The sequence below is a fragment of the Pseudorca crassidens genome, chromosome 5, assembly GCF_039906515.1.
Source record: "Pseudorca crassidens isolate mPseCra1 chromosome 5, mPseCra1.hap1, whole genome shotgun sequence".
Lineage (NCBI taxonomy): Eukaryota > Metazoa > Chordata > Mammalia > Artiodactyla > Delphinidae > Pseudorca > Pseudorca crassidens.
This window is the reverse complement of record NC_090300.1, coordinates 6,869,179-6,892,302: the sequence shown is the minus strand read 5'-3', so window position 1 is coordinate 6,892,302 and position 23,124 is coordinate 6,869,179. Positions and strand designations below refer to the sequence as shown.

The window sequence follows — 23,124 nt, the reverse complement described above, 5'->3', positions numbered from 1 at the left end:
GTCGGTACGTGAGATGGTAGGCAGAAGCTGTGAAGTGGGAATTCAGGGAAGCCCTCCTAGAGAGGAAAACCAGCTGGAAATGGCTGCCTTTGCCCCCTTCTTCCCATCTTTCCTGCTGCCTAGAATTTATGTGTGAGGGCTGGAGCTCCAGCAGTCATCTTGACCTAGGAAGGAACCTTGAAGATAAAGTCATATGCTTAAGAATAGAAATAAAGAAAGATAGAACATACCTGAGTCCCTGATGATAAGAGAACCACCCCCAATAGCCCTGGAGAGAAAAATAAAATTTTGTGTGTTTGTCACTGTTATTAAGATTTCCTGCTATGGGCAGGCCCAAAATAGTAGTTTATTCTCTCCACAAATTTAGGTATATTTCTGCTCCAGCCAGTGTAATATGATGATTAGTTTCAATCCACTGCTTCTCTTCCTAAGACAGCGGCTCACAGATAGAAATATCTGAGTTCAAGCCCAACCCTGCCACTATGACAGCAAAATCTTCAGGCATTGCTCCTCAACCTTTACCCTCAGTTTCCTTGTCTGGAAATTGAGAATAATAATAATATGCACATTAAGGCGTTTGCTATTTTTCTTTCACCCAGTGTTTTAGTTGTTATTAGCCCAATAGCACCAATAGAAAACACAGTTGAGGGGGAAAGAAGGAGATAAAACTCAAATCAGGATATACTCCCACTTGTTCACAGACCTCATAAGCAGATCAGGGGTTAAAAACGTCCAGGTTGCTAATTTTTAAAAGTCAACAGGAAAATATATCCATTGATTGGACTTCAGTTATTCGTGTTTTACTCTCATTCTCACAAATAACTGAAATCTGACTACACACACATTGCATTTTCCAAACGCTCCTTGACCTGTAGATGAATGCACACACACATACACACACACGTACATTTCAAGAACATTGGGCCCGGGAGAATCACTTGCTCCAAGTCCCTGGAATGGAGAAGTCATACAATTCTTCTTGGTACTTGCCATTTGGATAAGTTGACTCAATAAATGACTTGAAGAAACAGTTCCTTTCAAATGGGCATTGAATTGCAAAAAAGCAAATTCTGTTCAAACTCTTCCACTGTGCAATTTCCCTTCTGCTCTTATGCACATTAAACTAAATTGGTTGGATATAAACCTTGCTGAATTCAATGTGATTTGATGAGGACATTTGTGTGTCCGTGCAGGCAGAGTGCAATATGGGTGGGTTTAAAAAAAAATGTTCCCTTTACAAATGATTGTTTTGCCATTGCTTCATTAGTGAACTAAATTTTGGGTCACGTGGATCCATTTTGTGAATGAAAGAGATCTTGGCCCTTTGTTGGGAAATCACTAAAGTAGCAGTTTGTTCTTCTTGAAGAAAAGTCACACAGCCTCAGAGGCTGGAACACTCGGGTACAATCCGGGGTTGGTTGAATCCGTGGACACAGAACCCACGGATAAGGAGGGCTGACTGTACTACACCGTTTTATGCACTTGAGGGCCTTGAGCATTTGGTCTATGTGGGGTCCTGGAACTACTCCCCCCAGATACGGAGGGACAACGATATCTTTAAATCCTTTCTGCCCTTGCTTCACGAGACCCTCACTTGCCCTCTCTTACTATCCCCCAACACTACCATCACTTCCTTTTCAAAAGCATTCTCCCTGTTCTTCTCAGCCCACTCTCCTCATGAGGCTCTAAAGGGCAAGTTGGCCACAGGGTCCTATCTTCCCGGGCTTAGGGCCTTAGCAGCATTTCAACCCAAATAATGACCTTCCATGTTACTGCCGGACTTCTAAAACACACAAATAGAAGAATTCTAGTAGGCTTGGCTCCAAGTATTTCCGGGGGAGAAAAGTCATTTTTAAAGGGTCCAGATGATTTATTGCAAGGATAGAGGTGTCACTAAAGGCCTGAATTCCAACCTGTCACCAGAAGTTCAACTCTGATAAGATATAGAAGAAGCAATCTTGTATTTCACAGGTCCCGAAAAAGCATTCAGATGAAGGAGCAAAGGTTAAAAAATTATGAACAATTTCCTGAGCATTACCAACAGTACATGTCAAAGTAATGCATGAATCAAGTATTGTACTCGGGATTTCCACCGCCAGGAATCCCATACATCATCCTTTAGCTGCATTACTGGCTAGAAGACCCCAGAAGGTATTCAGGGGTTCTGTTGTCTGAAATTCTCTGAGATTTTTTTTTTTCTGGTTTCGGTAACTATTGAACAAAGAAAGTTCAATAATTGGAAAAGCAGCGTGGTCTCTTGTCTTCTGCAGCTTTGCATAATGACTGCAGATTCCACTCAATAAAGAGTGCACATAGCTTTAAGAAAGACCATCGGTATTTTCAGTATTTCAGGAAGCTCTCAGAATTTTCATTCACAAAACAGCTAATTTTTTTTTTGCTTTATTTTCCTTCTTTTTATTTTTTAACAGAGGTATAATTTATGTATAGCAAAAAGGAGACGAGTTATGACAAATGCCATGTAACCCACACTTCTAAGACATACATTTGTACCACCCCAGAAAAATTCCCTGTGTCCCTGCCCAGTCAATCTGGTCTCTCCCCAGAGTAACCACTATTTTGATTGCTATTACGGTAGATTAGCTGTGCCTTTTTTTTTAGAACTAAATAAAAATGGATGAATGCAGTGTACTTTTTTAGTGCCTAATGTCTCATGTTTTAAGCATCTATAAAATCACCTCTTAGCTTCCTTCTCTGTAAATTGAGGGGCTCGCCCTGTGAAAACAGTGTGCAAGTATTCTGAGGAGTCGTAGGTTTCTTGGTTGGGGGAGGGGACCTGAGAAGCCACCTTGATTGGGGGTGGGTGGAGTGGAGGCTGAAAACTAGGGTTCTCTCCTTCAAAGAGAACAGCTGTACTTTTCCAGGTCTTACAAATTGCGTTTCACTGGAAGATTTCATTTGGGTAAAGGGTTCTTTGTAAAAAAAAAAAATAAAAAAGTTAGAGAACTGCAGGGCTAGCTGATCCTTACCGATCCTTTTCCCTGGAACCTTCTATAAATTACAAATAGCGTTTCTGATATGAGAGCTGGGATTGGTCCCCTGGAGAGAGAGCTGGGAGACAGAGGCCGCCAGACTGGGGCCCCCGGGGAGGGTCTGGGCACCGAACACTGTAATATTAGTACCGGTTACAATCAGATAGTGCCACCTCAACTGAGGCGGCTGGACAATAGGCCAGAGGCCCTGGCGATGGAAGCACAAAGGCAGCATTCAAAAGGCCCGACTCCACAGCCAGCCAGTGCATCTATAGACGCCACAGACCCTGGCCCAGCCGGAATGTCACCTCGCCGCCAGAAAGCCATTTTTCCTGGTTAGCTTTTAAACTGCTAAAAATAATAAACACAGAAAGGAAAGTGCTGACACAACCCTAACTGCAGAGACAAACTGAAACTGTTGTTATAATAATGTAAACAAACTGGGTTCCAAATGACATCCTAGTGTTCCAAACTGAACAGGCTGCCTGATATTTCCAAACATCTGGGGACTGGAGGGAAGTTGTATGGGCCTGTCAGTAATGGAAGGGGGTCTTCACTGCACAGGTGCACATGCCCTACCTGACGTGCTCTGACCAAGGGTGAGCTGATCCTTTTGCTTTTTTTTAGCGCCCAAGGAAACGAGAGATTGGAGAGGACTGTGGGCCTCCATCAAGCATTTTTCCACATAACAAATGAAAAATGGGCTCCTTTCTCTCTCTGTCCAATTATTACTCCTTTTCCCCCCAAATGAATTTGAAGCGTCCTTCTCTCCATTATGTTTGTTTTTAACCCATCGAATGCTGTATATTCCTCCTGAACACCTACAGAGCTCAAAACCATCTTAAATAACAACCGCAGCAATGCCATAAACTAGAAGATCCTTCCCATAATGCTGAAAAGTGGCAATCATAAAATCACGAATCTGCAAACAGCCAAGTCACGCCCAACATCTGACCTGACAATCCATGAAATCCCGTGTGGAACTTGGTACCCACGCAGGATGGCCAATGGGAGGGAAAACGCAGATCTGGAAGAAAGGAAACACAAGAAGATAAATAGATGTGTGTTTTTTCTTTAAAACTCCCCCAACATTTGCTTAATTCACCACTGCTCTTCTTTCTATGTTTAAATGGGGTCTGGTTTCAGAGCTGTCTCTGATTTTGAATACATGCAAACAGACTTAGATAAAATCTCATTCCAAAGGGGCGCTGGTTTCAAAGAAAGGGACTTTAACACAAGGATTGTAATAACACATTATAGGCATGAGACAATGTTTGTGGATCCCAAGAACCTACTTTTCTGCACAGGACTCCGGGGTTTTGGATTCCCAGCCTCGGAAGAGGACTAAAAGGCAAATGTGAATCAAACAATTTAGAACTTTTGTGCTAAAAAGGGTCCAGCTGGGTGTCAGAGGATGGTTCCCAGGACAGGCCCCAGCAAATCTCAGCCGGGCTGTGCCCCTGTGAGACGTCAGGATGGGGGACCCGAGAGGAAGCTACGGAGCTGTCTAGATGGTGTCAAGTGCGGTGATGTTGGGGACTCTTCCCCCAGGTGTAAACAGATGAAGGAGAAACCAGGGCATCTGTTCCTGCAGCAGACGACGTCTCCAAGTGTCTGTCTGCCCAGCAAGCGAGGGGCTGCTTTTTCCATGGCTGTGGGCCCACAGTTGTAGTTGTTCTTGTGGGAAACTTAGAGATCATAGGGAAGCACAGGTTGGCAGGACAAATGTCTGGGTCCCCTCTGCCCGGAATGGACCATTGACAACATTTTGTCCCATCTGCTCTTTTTTTTTTTTTATAAATTTATTTATTTATTCATTTATTTAATTTTTGGCTGCACTGGATCTTCGCTGCTGCACGCGGGCTTTCTCTAGTTGCAGTGAGCGGGGGCTACTGTTCGTTGCGGGGCGCCGGCTTCTCATTGTGGTGGCTTCTCTTGTTGCAGAGCACAGGCTCTAGGCGCGCAGGCTTCAGTAGTTGTGGCACACAGGCTTCAGTAGTTGTGGCTCGCGGGCTCTAGAGCACAGGCTCAGTAGTTGTGGCGCATGGGCTTAGTTGCTCCCTGGCATGTGGGGTCTTCTCAGACCAGGCCTCGAACCCGTGCCCCCTGCATTGGCAGGCAGATTCTTAACCACTGCGCCACCAGGGAAGCTCCTCTTTTCTTTTTTTTTTTTTTTAAATAAAATAGAGCATAGGTATAATCTCCTTGACAACCCACTCCAAGGCCAGACCATGAATTTGTATCTTGCCAGTACATTTTTTTATAACATTTACATACAAGATGAGTATCCAGGACAATGAACAGTGCTTGTGTGTTTTTCATTCACCTATATGATATGAACCTACATATGTGTATCTATCGTTCCACACTTGGACTCTCAACATCATGTGTGTGAACTGACCATGCTGACTGCACTGAGTCTCAGCTCAGTCACCGCCTTTCCACCTAACACCATGAAAGCACCTGTCATACCATTAAACTGTGTGCTGGTTACGTGTGTGTGTGCGCATATGTATGTGTGCATGTGCAAATTTTCTCTGCAACTCCACTCTGAGCTTCTCGAGATGCTGCTCTGTCTTCTCTACTATGGTTCCATGCAGAGTGGAGAGTCAGTGTATTGAAAGGTAAAACGTATTTGTTAAAAATTGATCTGCTTATTATTAATTTTCCTCCCTTTTCAGACAACCTTAAGGAAGACTTTGAGGTTGTATTTGTTTCCTTCAAAGTCTCTCTCCTCTTGCTTTTGTCATAAATATTGAAATCCCGAGTTGTCAGTATCACTGTACTATTTGCAAGAACATTGGAAGCTTTAATATTTTAAGGCTGAAGACCAATATATTTAAGGAGCATATTTACAAAACAGACTCACAGACGTAGAAACATAGGAAACAAACTTACCGTTACCAAAGGGGGAAGGGTGGGGAGGGGGAGGGATAAATTAAGAGTCTGGGATTAACAGATACACACTACTATATACAAATAAACAACAAGGTCCTAATGTATAGCACAGGGAACTATATTCAATATCTTGTAATAACCTATAATGAAAAAAATATGAAAAAATATAACTGAATCACTTTGCTGTACACCAGAAACTAACACAACATAGTAAATCAACTATACTTCAATTTAAAAAAGAACAAAAAACGGGCTTCCCTTGTGGTGCAGTGGTTGAGAGTCCGCCTGCCGATGCAGGGGACATGGGTTCATGCCCCGGTCTAGGAAGATCCCACGTGCTGTGGAGCGGCTGGGCCCGTGAGCCATGGCCGCTAAGCCTGCGCGTCCGGAGCTTGTGCGCCGCAACGGGAGAGGCCACAACAGTGAGAGGCCCACATACCGCAAAAAAAAAAAAAAAAAAAAAAAAAAAAGAAGCATTCTCTAAAAGCGTTCTCAAAGACTAAATTGACAAGCCAGAAAGAAGCTTGTGTTTGTAAATGTTGTGGTTTTAAATGTGAATAGATATGCACCGCTACCCTTGACACTAATACCTAAAAACAAACAGTGCCTTATATGTAAACAATATTGAACCTCAACTTATTTTTTGAAGGTATAATTCTGATTTATACTTTGAAGAATATACATGAACCTGACTCAGTGACAACAACCTAAACATTCTCACATAATAATTAGTAACAATAAGCAGTTTAATATATACCACTTCTTAAGCACATTTTGTGGGTTGGGTTATGCTAATTCTCTCACCTAATTTCACTTAATTTAATCCTCACAATGATCAGATGAGGTAGGTATTATTAATAACCCCACTGTTCAGATGAGGAAACCCCATTGTTCAGAGTCGGAGAACGATTTAAAATTATGCCCAAAGCCAGTGAGAAAAGGCTAACTGGGATTCTCGCTCAGGCAGTAGGATGTCATGGGCTTCATTGTGAATTACTGAGAACACGCTCAGGTGTAAAGATTAAAACAGCGGAGAAGACAACTGGAAAACAGTGCCACTGAAGTGGCTTCCAAGTTTTGCTATAATACAGACAGACAGCATCTCTTTCATGGTGTGGCTCAAACCAAGAACAAACCAAATTAGAGTTCTCCAAGAAGACAAACTCAAAGTGATTTCCTAGTCATGGAGGAAGGAATGAAATTTAAAGCGGCAAGGTCAAGCCCCAGACCTTTCCCAACTTAAACACTCCCATTTTTAATTCTTCTTCTCTTTAGAAAACAGGGAGCCGTGGATTTGCTCATGGCTCAAAGGAGGCTGCCCGGTTTGTTTACACAAGATTCAAAGCAAAAATGAGCATCACTCCCTGGGACAACTTTAGCCCAGAATGTGTGTTCCTTACACATTTTTAATTGGGACATAAATATATTAACAGTGTGGTTATTTTGTACTCAAAATATTCTGTTTTGTAACTGATTCATATTTATATTTGGAAGGCATTTATTTCTGGGCATGAAACAGTTCATTTTGTTAAGCCATGTGACCTGAGGTAAGGTTGGCCCCATTTCCCACGACTGCTCCCAATTAATGCAAATTGAAGGTTAAAGGATAAATAAAGTCCCTTTAGCTTGGTTTATTAATATGTTAGTTATAAATGGCTCTTTACTTGGTCTATGTTCTTCAGTCTGTAACTATGTACAAATGAACTCTACAGGACAAGCTAGCGAATACACAATGTGTATTTTATGGCAAAGTTTTCATTTAAAAGGGGTTACTAGTATGGCGATACATTAATGTCATCTCTACTTCTTTGGTCTCGGCTCTCTCATCAAACATGTGGAGCCTGATATAGACTGACTGCGTTGCATTCACGGTCACATCTTCAGCCCTCCCCGTCCCTACCCTTTGTCAGGTAACTTTGCAGTTCCTCTTACTAAAGAGGTTCAGCCAATATGCCTGCCCCCTTTGATTTTGGCTTTGCTCAGGTGACTTGCTTTGGCCAATGGAATGTTAGCAGGTATGTTCCATCTAGAGGTTTGAAAAAGTTCTTGTTATGTGTACATGTTTGCTTTGCTCCTCTGTAACTGCCATGAGAACACGCCTGGGCTAGCCCGTCATGGCTGAGAAACACAGAGCGGTGTTGACTCACGCCTCAGCTGAGGCCAGCCTAGATCAGCCTAGAGCAGCCAAGCCCCACACATAGGACGGCACCCAGGCAAGATACACAGAACCACCCGGCTGACCACAGATGCACGAGTGGGCCCAGCCGGAACTCAAACGACCAGCCAGTAGCCAGCCCTCAGACTCGTGAACCTATGAATGCCAAGTGTTTCAAACCATTGAGTTTTGAGGTAATGGGTTACTTTCCCAGGTAACTGTACAAAATGTGGTTGTGTACTAGATGTAACCGATATAGGACCTACCCCTGGCTCTCTCAAAAAACAGATGTCCCCATAGAAGATAGTTTTAAAATTTAGGCAATCAGACTCATCCACTATCCACCAAATGCCAGCTGTTTCAGTCAAGGTTCAACTAGGAAAATATAAAGTAGCGTAAGGATTTCAACAGAAGGGCTATACTGCAGGGAACTGATCACACAGAAGGAAAGACGTGAAGGCAGACGGGGAAGCAGCAGCCATCCAGGAACTCAGTCATTGCAGAAAGTCCCTGAGCAGCGGGAACAAAGCATAGAAGTGTCGGTGCTGGAGCCCAGGGCACAGGGCCACCCCGCAGAAGCTGACAGCTCAGAAGCCCTCCCTAGTAGGAGCTGAAGCCCCAGAGGAGACGAGCTGCCATCAGAGAGATGGTCTGAGTGTGAGAAAGGAACACCTGGCTTCCCTCTTCTCTCAGGGCCTTCCAAGGCTGACCCCAGACTCAGGAACCTGGACAGCCCTGTTTTGGGGGGTTTTTTGGGGGTTTTTTTGACTTATAACTTCAAACTCCAATAATTTGCATCTCATATGCCTTCCACCTTTTATTTGCCTTTGCTAGCCAGCCTTCTCAGTTACTTTCTTGTAGGTTATTATATAATATAAAGAGAGTAAACACATAAAGTCTAGCAAAAAACCCCACAGTTCCCTAGGCTTGTTATCCTTCTTATCTTCCCTGTCAGGTCAGTCACACCAGGGAAGGGCAAGCAAGGGATCTGAGGGCAAATAGGCACACACCTCACCATGACGGGCAGGACACCACAAGGCATTCATCAGCGCTGAGAGCTCTGTCCGCAGAAATAACGGAGAGTGAGAACAGACACTGGGCTTGAAGGTTAGAAAGGGCCTGAATAGGTGGGAAAGGATATTCAGGTAGCAGCACCCATGGGAGCAAAGTGCAGGAACCATGGAGGGAAAGACCAAGTGTTCTGGTTAGGTTTAGAGGTTGTGTATTTGGGAGGAAGGTGCAGGGGAGAAGAGGGGGGCAAGGAGGCTACAAAGGTGAGAGCTTGAAAGAGTTGGGGCCCCTGAAAAGAAAAGATAACTATGTGATGTAACAGAGGTGCTAGTTGTCCCTACAATGGCAATTATCTTATTATATATAAATGTGCCAGTGTAACATGTTATAGACATTCCACAACGTAATACGCCAAATATATTTTGGTAAAAAAAAAGAGTTTGGAGATCCATCTAAGCAGATTGGACTTCTTTCTGTCCTGAAGGCAACGGGAAATGAATCGGTTCTGAGAAGATAGTAATATGATCCAAAGTGTGTGTTAGAAACATTACTCTGATAAACACGTGAGGGGTAGATGGGAGGGAGAGAACCAGACTAGGCATCTGTAATGAAGCGTAGACCTCACAGAGCTCACGACCCTCCTGAACACATTGGCAGGAGTCTGTGCAAGTGTTCAGTTTTCTGAGAAATGGGACAGAGCTTTCACATGGTTTTCAGTGGAGCCCATGACGCTTGACCCCAGCCAACACTGTGAACACTAGAAGCAGGACAGTCATCCAGAGAGCTCCTCTACTAATAATTTTAATGAGGATCAAAAATGTAACCGTGGCAATGGGAATGGAAAGGGGTAAACAGACACGAACATTTGTAAGACACTATCTAAAATAATCTAGATAAATATGAACAGAAATGAAACAAGATCAAGAGATACTAAAAGCTTTAATTCTGTAAATGAAGTACAATGTATACAAATATTGAATCACTGTGTTGTACACCTGAAACTGATATAATATTGCAAATCAACTATACCTCGATTTTTAAAAAAGGGTACAGAAAAAAATAAATAAAAGGTTTAATTCTGGGCCACCTCCATCCGCTATTCCTTTCTTTCCCCTATGAAATGGAGGAAGCAACTCGTGTTTCCAAGATACCATAAAGAGTCACTGAATTGAAAAGTTCCAAGATAAACACATGGCACGTATATCACCACTGTCCCCTTTCCATGTCATCACAGATATTACTAATCAAACGCAATCTTTCCTTACTGCTGAGTCCAAACCCTATCTCCAAACCCCTCTGAAACAGCTCCTCAGGCAGCCACTAGAGTGATTGCTTTCTAGAGTGACTGTTTTTATTTATTGTATTGACCGTTCTTTGGTTTCATAAGGATGAAGTACCAGTGAATGGATCACTTAGCATAAGGTATTATATACTCGTATGATCTGTATACACATACTTAAATGCGTATTTCCCACACATGGGAAACTTACATACAATTGGGCCACCTGCTAGATCTTATCCAAGTTTGTGAGTCCGCTTACTGTTAACTCAAAGCAATTAAATACAGATCTGAATGAAGCTGAATTAGGGGGGAAAGTTTTGCATACATGAAAATTTACTCTATTATCGAATGATCACAGTTAATGTTTAAAATCAGCACATGTCATCATAATCAGCTACTAGTGACTTCATTGTTTGGTAAAGTCTTAACTCCAATCACCGGCGAGTAGGTATATCGTGTTACCATGAGCCATCCTTTTCTCAGAGTATTAATATGTTGACCCTTGGGTTGGTATTTGAATGCCACCATGACAGTTTTCTAACCTTGGGTGTTTTCCATCTGACATTGGAAAAGAGGTGTCATTATCAGAGTTGCCTTCTATATAGGACCATAATAAAGACAGATTCAGATAAGCCAGGTTTTTTCTACTTGTACTTTGGATCAACAAGAAGGTAACTGTTGTCTATATTAACATGAAGATGTTTCCTGGTCCCCTCAACCCCAAACCCCAAAGTTTGATCTGTTCAATTCCAAAGAAACAACTTTTGGAAAATTGTGTATATACAAAAATATTCCCAGAAAAAAGAGAAGAAAAAAAAATCTCTAATGTAAAAAATTCCCAGCAGTCCTTATTTGACCATGACCCATAATGAGAAGTTTGTTTTAATCTATAACACATGTCCATATATTTAGATGTGTGTATGTATAGCTAACTAAAATATAAGTCCCATAAGATAGTATTCTTGCTTATGTGATGTACTTGGATATTTTCTATTCCATTCAACACTATGCTATTCTATTCTTTTTTATATACTATTTCATTAAAGAAAAGTTAGTAATAACCTGTGAAATTGATTTCATCACCCACGAATAGGACCCAACCCACAGTTTGAAAAGCACAACCGTAGCAAAATAAAGTGCTCTGACTTTATTCACCAATGTAAACATATCCACAAAACATTAATCCTGGGCAACTCAGCAGAGAAAAAAATCTCTTGGCTCTCTGTCTAGTATCCTGGATGAAACTAAGTTTTGCTGAGCCAATTTTTGTACTTCGTGGTTGACAATGACTGAAAACTGAAAGGCAGAGATCAAATCCTCACCCTCCTTCTCATCACATCTCTTCCGCTGGGTCATTTATACCGTGCAAGTATCTCGTTATTCAATTTTGCTGTCATTTACTGTTCTTTTTCCAACAGCAATGGAAACGCAGGATCGGTTTACTGTCTCCTGTCTTTGGTAGAATTAGATGATTCTCTCTCCTGGCCCTTTTGAACAAAGATGCCATTCATCCCTCTGGAGAACCACCTCCGGGGGATCTGCAAACAAAGCCCGGCAGGGAAACCACTACTCACGACGGAGCAACAGCAGAATCAGGCGTTGAGGCTGTTCGTCTGATTACAGACCAGAGAGAACTTTGCAATGATTCTTTTGACCGAGTGCACACAATTGGAATTGGAGCAACACAGATAACTGTAAAAACAAACAGTAAAAGGCTATATAGCTCCAAATTCAGTGGCACCTACCAAAAGAAAGCTATTTCTTAAAGAATTAGAAACTATTTCCTCTTTCTAAAAGAAAAAAAAAATGAACAGGTACTACAGAATCCTCATAGCAGAGAATCTTTGGAGGCTTTCTTGCCAGTCCTCTGGTGCTAGTATATTCTTTCTTACCTGTGACTTCTCTGACATTCATCTGCTTTCTGTGTGCCCTTCCCCACATCCCTACTCTTCCAACTAGTAAAACATTAGTGAGTGTATCAAAGCCTGAGGTTTCCCACATCCTTTATTCAGCATTTCTTCTTCCCAGAATTTATCTTAAATAAATGATTATGGATATATATATACAAAGCCTCAGTGAAAAAGATGTTCACTTAGTGTTATCTATAATGGCAAAGGGCTCAAAGGATATACAATTAATTGCTAAAAGTGGTCATCTTTGGGTGGCTGGGTTATTGTGATTTAAATTTTATTCTGTATACTTACCTATATTTTCCAAATTTTCCAAAATAAAAATAAGACAAAGGAATTGAAAAGGACACGTGTGTGCTTGTACTTGTTACCGAAACACTGGTGAATCTCCAGGTAGATTTTCACCAGGCCCAAGGATGCACATGTATGATCGTGCCCTGAGACACTATAATATCTCTTCATGCTGAATTTATATATATATATACCAGCAATTTCATCCTCAAACTCAACAGAAATGTGTACACATGTTCACCAAAAGACCTGTACAAAAATGTCCATAGCTGCACTTCTCACCATAGCCAAAGCTGAAAACAAACTATTCACCAACGGATACATGCCCACAATGAAATATATAAATCACAACTGATGGGATGTCTCACAAACATAATATTGAGCAAAGTAAGTCAGACACAGGAATACATTCTACATGAGCCGTTTACGTAAAGTTCGAAACAAAGCAAAATTAATCTGTAGTTTTAGAACTCAGGAAAGTTCAGTCTTTTGGAAGAGAGACTGAAGGGGGGAAGTTGGAGAGTTTCTCCTTCCTGTCAATTGTTCCGTTTCATGATCTAAATGGTGGTTACATGGGTGTTTACATTTTGTGAAAATGTATCAAGCTGTATGCTAATGACTTGTATACTTAGTTGCAACACGTTAATGGTCCCTGGAACCACCTTAGTAAGTAACCATCATTTTTACTACAACCGATGTATGCATTTTACTGTATGTTTTAATGGAATGTATCTACATTTTGCTTCAAAAAATAACTTTGTTTACAAAACTTTAAGAAATATCACCTGTTTCCTACTTAGCATTCATAAGAACATTGACATACATGGTAAGGAGCGTGATAGGACCTAAAGTACACATCAGGGTAAATTTCAGACATCTTGTAGAGTGTGGAGTGATGCTGTTATTTGTATGGGGGGGAGGAAGGGGGGAGGCTGAAAGAAATAGCCTTAAATTACCAGGGTTTTCTGTAAGGAGGTTATTTAGTATGTTATTCATTTTTTCTCTTTGTAAAGGATAGTAAAAATAATTTTTTCCTTTTGCATACTTGTAGGAAATGAGCAGCAAAAATGGTATAACGTTTCCCTATTCCCATTGGCTTCTAGAAAACTCAGCCCTAAATTTGTGCATACCCACAGGTCAGTGGTTTTCAAATTTTCTTTTTACTACGGCTACAGTAAGAAATACACTTTGTATCATGACCCAGCGTACAGTTATATTTTTGTAAATAATATCCTTACTTTGTGCAATGACCTCTGATATTTTCTATTGTATTCTATTCTAGCCCTTCACATCCCATTCCGTTAAAAACGGTGGTCACTCACTTAAATGATTTCATGGACCATTAACGTGTTGCAACTAAGTTTGAAAAATGTGTTTCAGAGTTCCTGGCAAATAATAGACACTCAGTAAAAAGTTATTAAATGTACAACGGTACATACTTGCATATTAACCTAATCTCCAGCTCATTATTAGTATCTATCCCTGTTTTCCTTTGCTTCTTGGTTTTTCTTATCCTTTATAACTTATGTTTACTTATTATGGTATTTGTATCTTTATAAGCAGTCATCATCTTTTCTAGAACAAGCCCTCATAAAACGTTTCCAAAGTCACATAGTAAATCAGTCAGGGCACAGCCACAAGAGGAAAGGTCCTCCCAAGTTGCCAGGCCCTGCTTCTCTGGGAACAGGAACTTCAATACCTGTAAGAGAAACACTTATGGTCCCACCACTGCAAAAATGTCTGCGGCGAGAGCAGATGGTGACGGTGACCATGTGACGGGAGCTCACCTCTAACCTTTTCGGGAACAATATACACTGTTGCTTTCCATGAAGTTCTCTTGCATTTCCGACAGCTGGGAGAGAGAGAGCCAGCTCATTCCAAGAAACACAAAGACACTTTTGAAAGAGGAACAAAGGGTTCTACAGTTGACAATGAAGAATGGTGTGAGCATCTCTGTGCATCTCTGTGATAAAGGAGTTCATGTTCTTGAGTTTCCTTTATCTTTCTTTTCAGGGTGTAAAGTCTTTCTCAGGTCACTGAAGTTGTGTGTCTACAGGAGAACTAGCAAACATGTTGGAAGGAGCTAGTCCAGGCATGTGAGAAGAAACCTTATCTTTCTAACCCAGGAACACATTTCGCCTTAATAAAACTTTTATTTTAAAACATCCTCTCAGGTCCTATCGAACAAAACTTTCCCTACAAAAGGTTCTTGGATCACTTTTGGGCAAGTTGCCATCTTGGCTTATCTTCCACGCCCAAAGAAAGAAAAATATGTTTTGGGCCAAGCACCATGGTCCACTTTGGTAATGTTGTTTTTGTGAGGACAGGTTGTGGGTAAAGAGGGATGTGAACATGACTTGTCTTTCCTTTAGCAGAAAAGGATCATGAGGAATTTAACAGGGCTGAAATGGATCAATTCTTTCCTAGGACGGGGAGCCTGGGCTTTGTTTCTGCTTTAGCCCCAAGAGAGCATGGACGCTCCCAAGGAAATAACCAAAAATGCAAACTAAGAGTTACGTGCACAGATGTCTACAGAAGTATATCTGCCTTAGTAGCATGACGTCAGAGCAGTCTCTAAGTCCCAAACTGCAGGGAAGACTTTTAAAAAGTAATTGGGCAGCCATTAAAACTAATACAAATCACAGTGTGAGAAATAACCACAATAAAATGTTAAATGCAAAAATCAGGTTGAAAAACTACACATACAAAATATGAATCTGACCATTATAAAGCATATATGTATTATATTTGCACAGAAAAAGATTTGGAAGAAACACTCCAAAATGTTGAGGCGCTATAATACTAGCTAGTGAAATCAAGAGTGAATATTAAATATCTTTTTTTAACTCTTATTTATTATTTATCTCTTTTTATTTATCTCTTATTTATTATCTTTTTTTTTTTCAAAATTTCCACTGTACGCATGGACTGCTTTTACAGCTAGATGAAAGCTATTGTAAAAAATGTAATGATGCATTTCTTTATAAATTCTAGTTTGTTCATTTGCTGACTCATAAATATCTGGAAACTTTGTCCACTTTCTTTTTAATGACAACTTAAGGAGTTAAATTTCTAACGTAACACGGAGAACAGGAAGACTGGATGCCTCAGTGAATCTTATGCGAAGAAAAAGAAAAATCTTATGCATAGAAAAAGAAGAATTAAACATGGGCTCTTACCCTCTGAACATATTTGCATCAAGGAAGACCAACTTAAAAAAAACCTCTTTTTCTGATATATATTTTTTTCATGTGGGTTGTGTGGACGAGTTTAATACTGTAGCTTATAAATAACATTAAAGGTTTAGATGACCGATCTGAAAGCCCACTCAGTTGACGTAAATGTCACACACATGAATGAGTTCCCTTTGGCACAGTTCCCCAGCCCTACAGCAACTACTGGCATCCAGCTGGCGACAGTGAGCAATAGAGTAATCTCTATAGCTATCTGAAAGGGAATGAAGGCAGTACAAAGAAGTGAGGCTACTGTCCTCCAGCTGGGACCACAGGATAGTCAAAATTAGTTTAGCCGGCATACCAGGTCAGTATAGGATACCGCCAAAGGCTTATTGGTTGCACTGGCAGATTCAGGGAGGAAGAAGATAGGTGAATCTGTTTTATCATTTGTTTCTCTGACTTTGTATATCTGATGGATAATTCCATACAGTCAGAAAGAAGACTCCTATGGTAGCTCTAATTTTACTTTTTTAAGGAACCTCCATACTGTTCTCCACAGTGGCTGCCCCAATTTACATCCCACCTATCATATGATCCAGCAATCCCACTCCTGGGCATATATCCAGAGAAAAACATGGTCTGAAAGGAGACATGCACCCCAATGTTCATTGCAGCACTGTTTACAATCACCAAGACATGGAAACAGCCTAAATGTCCATCCACAGAGGAATGGATAAAGAAGATGTGGTACATATGTGCAATGGAATAGTACTCAGCCATAAAAAAGAATGAAATAATGCCATTTGCAGCAACATGGATGGACCTAGAGATTGTCATACTGAGTGAAGTAAGTCAGACAGAGAAAGACAAATATCATATGATATCACTTATAAACAGAATCTAAAAAAAAAAACTGATGCAAATGAACTTATTTACAAAACAGAAACAGACTCACAGACTGAGAGAACAAACTTACGGTTACCAGGGGGTAAGGGTGAGGGAGTTTCGGATTGACATGTACTCATCCTATATTTAAAATGGATAACCAAGAAGGACCTACTCTGTGACGCAGGGAACTCTGCTCAATGTTCTGTAACAACCTAAATGGGAAAAGAATTTGAAAAAAAAACAGATACATGTATATGTATAACTGAATCACTCTGTTGTACACCTGAAACTAACACAACTATATTATACTGTTAGTCAACTATACTCCAATACAAAATAAAAAGAAAAAAGAAAAAAACTCCTATAAAATCTTGTTACTAGCAAGCCACTTAACCAATTAAGAAATTTGCTTTTTTATTCCTTAATTTAACTAAAACAAAATCGAATAAAGCAAGTCCATGAAGCAAATTGTAAATACTGAGACTTTGGCAACAAAGCTACCCCAATCCCTCACTAAGCTCTGCTAAAATTTTAAAAACAGTTTCTTAGTAATGTGGATGGGGCACCACCTACGGTTGGCAGTCTTACGCCCTTGCCCTCAATTAAAGTTCCTAAATAAAGAGTGTTAAAGGAATTTCAGATGCTATCACAAAATGGATAGAAACTCGTTTACTTTGGAGAAACAGGAGGCATAAAGGGTCACTAGGGCCTACCCATTGCGTTTTCTGGTCTATAATGGGAAGGTAAACTTTTCGACACCTTGGGGCCTTTTCCAGTCCTTAGGCTGAGACATTTACTACTGCTTTGGAACAGACACACTGGAGGGGAGAGAAGGGAGTCTGAATGGAAGAGGAGAAGAGAGCATGGCTGTGTTCTATCTGGGTTTCTGCTCTCAGAGAAGGGGTTTCAGCGTCAACCTGCGAGTAAAAGTGAAGAAAGCCAAACTTCCAGGTTAAATAAAGACCTTGGTTTGGAACCAAGATTACGAATCCTCTGGGGCTGTGAAGACCTCCTGTGCATCCACCTCCCGTGGCACCACCCCAGGCAGCTCCCAGCTCTGGATGCTCAGGCTGGTTTTCAGAGATTCTGGATGGAGGAGACCACAGAAGGCTCAAGATCAAAGGGGGACGGGTTTCTCCATAAGTCCACACTGATATAGATAAATCTGTGAATGCATAAATAGAAGAGAAGTAAAAGTTCTTCCGCAGAGTAGAACGCCAACTAATAAATACAGAAGGAACGATGGAGTTAGAAAACCACCAATGGATGTTAAAACGAGTGGGGAAAAATTTAAGGAGGAAATGGTCTTTGTATAGTCTCAAGATACTTCCTCCCAAATAACATGCTAATTCCAAAGAGGAAAGTAGTAACCTTATGGTGGGGGGGGGCGCGGGGGGGAACCTGGCAGACAGCACTTTAACTAAGCGATCAAAACTAACATCACCACTAGTGGAATAAACTGACCTCATGTGTTCTGAGAAGGACACAAGGTCACTATTGTGGTTTTCCTTCCAAAAAGGCATCACCTGAATTTAACACTGAGGAAACATCAGAAATCCAATTCTATGAAAGAATTGGCCTGTATCCTCCAAACATCAAGAAACACAAAGAAAGGCTGAGGACCTGTTTCACTGTAAGGAGACATGACAACTAAATGCAACAGAATATTGTGGAGCAAATCCCAACTGGGAAAAAATTGCTACCGAGAACATTATTGGACAATTGATAAATTTTGAATATGGAATGTTGATTAGATAACAGTATTTATATCAATGTTGAATTTCCTGGGTTTGATAACTGGGTTATGTAAGACACTATTTTTGTTCTTAGGAAGTACACATTGAAGCATTTAGGAGTGAGGCCAAAAAAGACAACAAGGTGGGGAACAGAGATTTCATGAGACAAAATCAGTATTTTCTCCACCCTGGAATTTTTCCCCAGCCCTATCAGAGAGTAGGGCCTACTTGGGGGGCGGGGTCATCTGGGAAGTGAGGCTCAGAACATTCCACCGAAGAGAGAAAGGATGTGCAAAACTGTACACACACACCACATGCACCACACACCCCGCATACACACACCATCACACACACACACCACACACGCACACCGCATACACACACACCCTGCATACACACACCATACACACACATAACACACACCATACACACCACACACCCCGCATACACACTCACCACACATGCACACCGCATACACACACACCCTGCATACACACAGCATACACACACATATACACAGACCACACACACCTACACACCACACACCACACACCCTGCATATACACACACATCGTAGACACACACACACACACACACACACACCACATACACATACACAGACCCCAGGGACAGCTTGGGGATTTGGGGGAGTTTCTATAATCTCAGTCATCTTAATGTCTACAGGAGTCTGGTTTATCCTGGAAACTCCTAACCTTTTGCTTTGTGACTGGTATTGCTGCTTTCTGGGATGAGGGGAATATTTCTCATAATTTCTTTCCTTTTATCTGTTTGCTTGTTTGTATTTGACACTTGGCTTGAAGGTGTAGCTCTGGTGACCTCTGTCCCAGGAGTCTGTGATCATGAAGGGCTTCAAGAGGTCTGCTTCTCAGCCCGTCACACTGTCTGCCCGCTCTAGTTCTCTCCAACCTACGGCAAAGTGAAGATACTCTGCCTCCTAGGTCGGCTCGTGTGGGGGTTGGTTTAGACTAGGCTGCAGCTGCTAGCATGTTCTGCAACTTGTATGCGGATCCTTCTCTAAAAGATGCCTTATGGGGCTTCCCTGGTGGCGCAGTGGACAATGCAGGGGACACGGGTTCGTGCCCCGGTCCGGGAAGATCCCACATGCCGCGGAGCGGCTGGGCCCGTGAGCCATGGCCGCTGAGCCTGCGCGTCCGGAGCCTGTGCTCCGCAATGGGAGAGGCCACAAAAGTGAGAGGCCCGCGTACCAAAAATAAAACCAAAACAAAACAAAAAATAAAAGATGCCTTATGGAAATACAGTCACCTCCAGGTGAAGCAGTCAGAGGAGTGCGATGTAAGAGATGAAAACCAGGACTAGAAACTTCGTCCGTTTTGAATTCCAGACACATCACCACAAATCTTATTTTAGTCTAATTTAAACATCAGTTAATCTAGACTCTGTAGGGACTTTGTTAAAATGCAGATTCCGACTCAGTAAGTCTCAGTGGAGCCTGAGATTCTGCATTTCTAACAAGGACGTGTCAGTGCTGCCCACTTGCTTCTCAGAGGCCAGGGTATCTGTAGCCCAGGATGTTAGCACCTTACACCAGAGCAGCGAGGGATGCTTGGACCCATTTTTGAGATGAGAAAACTGAAGCTCAGCATCTCCAAATCACTTTGCCAAGGTAAAAGGCAAGTAGGTGAGAGGCAGAATTTAAGCTCCAGCCTCTTCCTTTAGATCACCCTGCCGGAGTCTGTTTCCCCATCCTTGCCCAGGTGCCCTAGGCAACCACCTGCACTGGGGGAGGGTGCCTGAGCTGAGAGCCATCTTCAGCCACGTGGACAGCAAATGGGTCCCTGATCTTTTTTTTTTTAAAGAGAGTAAAATAGTTTATCCAGTATTTTTTTTTTTTTGGCTGTGCCATGCGGCTTACAGGATCTTAGTTCCCCAACCAGGGATCGAACCCGGGTCCTCAACAGTGAAAGCACAGAGTATTAAGCACTGACCACCAGGGAATTCCCCAATTCAGTGTTTAAAACAGTCTGTCAGCAAGTTAGAATTACATAATTCTCAGAAAATGAGTATATAATTTAGAGCTAAACATACTGATAATGATCAATTATCTGATTGTGTTATAGTATTATTTTGTGTTTCTTCTTTTTTTTAAATTGTCAGTTTATTTGATAATTAGTGTTGTACACAGTCTACCTTGCATGGGCACATTTAAATTCAATACAATTTTGGAGAACTAGAGATTTATAGTATCACAGAATGTGCCTCCAATATCCCTCTCAGTCCTTCTATATCCTAAAGAAACGCCCACTGATTACATTGCGTATCTTTTCTGGGTCATGCGTTCCTTGGGGAATCTAATGTGGGCAATTTTGCAGTTGCTGTTGCTTTGCTTTGTTTCCAGAAGGTGCCCTTGCATACTTGCACGTTCTACAGACAGTCCTAGGAGGTTTATGGACCCCTTGAAGTCCACCGTGGGCTCCTGTGATAAGAACAGATAGTGTCCAGGCTGCAGGAGGGCGCCTAAGATCCCACAGAACTTCAGTCCTCCAGAAATGGTGGCCATGGGTCCACCAACGGCCCCTCCAGAGGGATGTAAAAAGGAACGGTCCTTTCTTGCTTGCTTTTCAAGCACCCTGAGCTCCTACTACTGCTGAGTGAAATAAATTCTTAAAAGAAGGTTTTGAGACTCAGGCCAACACTTTGAATCCTTAGGCAATAAATAGCTCTGACCCTACTGCTTTAAGATGATGTTATGCAGGGCTTCCCTGGTGGCGCAGTGGTTAAGAATCCGCCTGCCAATGCAGGGGACACGGCTTCGAGCCCTGGTCCGGGAAGATCCCACATGCTGCGGAGCAACTAAGCCCGTGCACAACTACTGAGCCTGCGCTTTAGAGCCCGCGAGCCACAACTACTGAAGCCCACGCACCTAGAGCCCGTGCTCCGCAACAAGAGAAGCCACGGCAATGAGAAGCCCGCGCACCGCAACAAAGTGTAGCTCCCACTCGCCACAACTAGAGAAAGCCCCTGCGCAGCAACGAAGACCCAATGCAGCCAAAAATAAAATAAATAAATTTATTTAAAAAAAAAAAAGATGATGTTATTCATACAAATTCAACCCAATGTGAATTCATGGTCAAAGTCATTAGAAGGCCTGAGTCAGCTATGACGGTGTCAACTGAGTATGCAAACAGAAGAAAACAAACCCGAGAGCGCTTGAGGCTTTCCTCATCCTGTACTCAGGCCGGATGTCCCACAGCAAAGACGGGCTCTGAGGGCCACAGTCCTAAAGCCTTTCTTGTCGGCAGATGGACCAGAGGAAGGTAAAGAATAAATTATCCTCTGGCAATATACAGCAGTTCATGTTTTTAAAAATTTCAGCACTAGCTACTATTCTCAGTGACCTATGGTCAATAATGTAACCAAAACATAAGGCTCTTACTTGGTTTGGGGAACCCGGCCTGGAGTTTGAAGTAAAGCAAATGGGCTGGTAGCCCGGAATCAATGCTGTAGTCTGTTTTTCTCCCAGTTGCTTTTCTGTTCTCTTTCTATCTTAGTAGAAAATAATATATCAAAAACACCAACATTTCACGCTCTAAATCTCCGAGCTTAAAAGAACGTTTAGAGATCATTTCACTCAAATGCCTCCTTTTTTTTTTTTTTTTTTTTGCAGTACGCAGGCCTCTCACTGTTGTGGCCTCTCCCGTTGCGGAGCACAGGCTCCGGACGCGCAGGCTCAGTGGCCATGGCTCATGGGCCCAGCCGCTCTGCGGCGTGTGGGATCTTCCTGGACCGGGGCACGAACCCGTGTCCCCTGCATCGGCAGGCGGACTCTCAACCACTGCGCCACCAGGGAAGCCCAAATGCCTCCTTTTACAGTTGGGGAAAGGGAAGAACAGAAAGGTGAGGTGGCCTCCTCAGTCTTAACATTGTTCCAGCGCTGGCACCCCTGTCTCTTTTATCGTGAGAATAGGTATAAAACCTATGTGGAGCTAAAAAAAATACCACGGAAAGGAAGTCTTCCTAGAGCTGCCACCATCGGTAGAGCCTGGCTTATCCTCCCAGCAATGTTCCTTGCACACACATGCATAGGTATCTGTGCATCTTTTTTTTTTTTTCATAGAAGAAGGATCGTATGATGAATCTCTCCAGCTCACTTTGTTCAGCTCTTGGTTTGAATTCTCCCGTATTGATGTATTCAAATGTACTTCCTCCTTCTACATGGGTTACGTAGCATTCCCTTGGACTTCTTCTGTTTATCCTTTATTAAGCACTTCTCTAATGATGTACTTTTAGGTTGCTGGCTGTTCTTCTGCACTACAAGCCGTGCTGTGCCGACTGAATATGTTTTAACTGTATGCATCATTTCATACACTTCTCTCTCTCGTTTCTGCCACTTGTTTTTCTGCAAAAAACATCCTACACTAGCAGCCACCCCCCACCATTCTTACCTCCTCGCCTTGCTTTAGTTAACTCTGCAGCATTTATCACCACCTGAAATAGAATGTATTTGCCTGTTCCCTTTTTGTCATTTGTATCTGTTACTAGAAGGGCAGGTCCACGGGGTCAGGAACTTAGTTTTATTTGCTGCTGTGTCCCCAGCGCAGAGAACGGTGACTGGCTTTTGGTAGGTGCTCAATACACAAGGAATCAATGAATGGATGCTTTGCACATTTTACTACTGATTTATGGGTTTTTTCTTACTGACTCCTAAGAGTTCTTCATACAGTCATTAAATAAGTCTTGGTCATTTGTCCTGCTCCTATAATCTCCAGCGTGGTGCTTGTTATTTAACTTTGTCAATGGTACTTTAA

General features: G+C 42.0%; 1 protein-coding gene across 5 annotated transcripts in view; it reads right to left on the bottom strand.

Annotated features, from left to right (window-relative positions):
• THRB (thyroid hormone receptor beta) overlaps positions 1 to 23,124 on the bottom strand; it is a 386,891-nt gene that overhangs the window by 215,659 nt on the left and 148,108 nt on the right. For 4 of the 5 annotated variants that reach the window (XM_067737346.1, XM_067737348.1, XM_067737345.1 and 1 more), the window contains one exon: positions 3,946 to 4,017. The gene's annotated coding sequence lies outside the window, so the exon portion shown is untranslated. Of the gene's footprint in view, positions 1 to 3,931; positions 4,018 to 23,124 lie in introns of all 5 variants that reach the window. The other variant, XM_067737349.1, reaches the window with a different exon arrangement.